A 1,630-nucleotide genomic window follows, 5' to 3' on the forward strand; every position below is an offset into this window, starting at 1 on the left:
TCCCAGAGATGATATTTATTGTAACTGAAAAAAAAACATGAACTAACATGCAACTAATAGCATCAATTTTATAAAATATGATATGTAAGCCACAATTCTGTGTGCTCTGTGAGAGTGTAAATGATTTTTTTGACCACCAGAGAAATTAGGGGAAGAAATTCTGGTTTCCATCTTATGGAGATACCTACTAGTACAACATTTATTTGTGAGTTCTTTCCTCCTCCTCCTCCTACTTGTTTACATTGAGATATACTTTTTCATGGGGAAGATAAAGTAGATAAAGTAGGGGATTCTAGTTTTGTTACTTAGAACAGAAAAATAAAAATAATATTGAAAGATTATCAGATTTTTTTATGGAAGTCAAAGATTTTGTTGTCTCAGGGTTTTATTTAAATGTAACTGCATAATTAGAAGATATGTAGTTGGTATTTCTTTATTTCATTATTTTTAAGTAATCCTCATAGTTTTTCTCTTATGTTAAAAATTTATAAATCATATTTTGTCATTATGGGTCTATTAATGTGTGTTTGGTTGAAGGCAGTGTATCAGGGCTTTAAAATATTTGAAGACAATATTTGAATAACTCTCTAACAGTACTCACATATAAGCATACATTCCACATAGGGTTAGCAAGAAGCACTCACATACACAAAGGCATGTATCTCAGGGGAAAATGTCTCATATAAATTTTTGATTTTTTTTGGTAAAAATATTAATTTTTAATTTAGTAGAATAAATTGGTTATAGCATATAAACAAATAAATCTGTCCTCAACCCCTAATTCGTGAATGCTTAATTTAAACTTAAGAATTTCTAAATAAACTAATCAGGAACAGTTTTTCTCAAATCAAGCCAACCATCAAACTCCTTTGAAAAATACATTTTCCTCTCTGCTTTGAGAATAATTATTGATCTTTCTTTGTTGCTTTACTTGTGGGCAAATGAAAGCATATGAGGGGCAGGGAAGCCCATGGAACATGGCCATCTCATTGACATTAAAACCTGCAAGAAGGGTCGTGGAACTCTTGAGATGGTGCTCAGCCCTGGGTAGTAGATCTCTTTCCCATTCCTTGGAGTGCTGGCCTCTGAAGCTGGGTGTGGTGAAGTGGGGCCAACAAGAGAAGAATTTAGGTCCCCTGGGATTTTATGGAGAGTGTTTTGGCTTTCTTGAGATCTCTCACAGCTTTAGCTCTTCTGACTTCTTATAGGCCTGAAGTAGGGAGCAGGAGATATGTGTTGTTGTGGGCAACACTAGGGCTGGCGTCTTGATGCTGATATCCTTGATGGTGGATATCCTTGTGAGTCTCCAGTCAGTGGTTCTCACCAGTCCCCTGGCTGTAACTTGTGACTGTTGTTTGCTAAAACTTCAGGAAAGGAAGAGTGCTCAGATGTCGAGGTGTCCTATTTAACTGCCCTGGCTACTCAGGGGTAAGCAGGCCCCTTTCTTTGCACTCCAGGTCTCTCACTTTTTTATCTGTTCCAGCCTCCTTTTAACACTTCTTTCTCAGCTCCTAGTCCTCAGGTCCTCTCCTTCTTGCTCTATCTATGGAATCCCAGGAAGGAACCTAATATCAAATATTTATTTATTTATTTTTGTTAGAGGGGGAGGTGGTAGATCTATTTTAAGACT

Source organism: Phoca vitulina, unplaced genomic scaffold, assembly GCF_004348235.1.
Source record: "Phoca vitulina isolate PV1807 unplaced genomic scaffold, GSC_HSeal_1.0 scaffold14, whole genome shotgun sequence".
Lineage (NCBI taxonomy): Eukaryota > Metazoa > Chordata > Mammalia > Carnivora > Phocidae > Phoca > Phoca vitulina.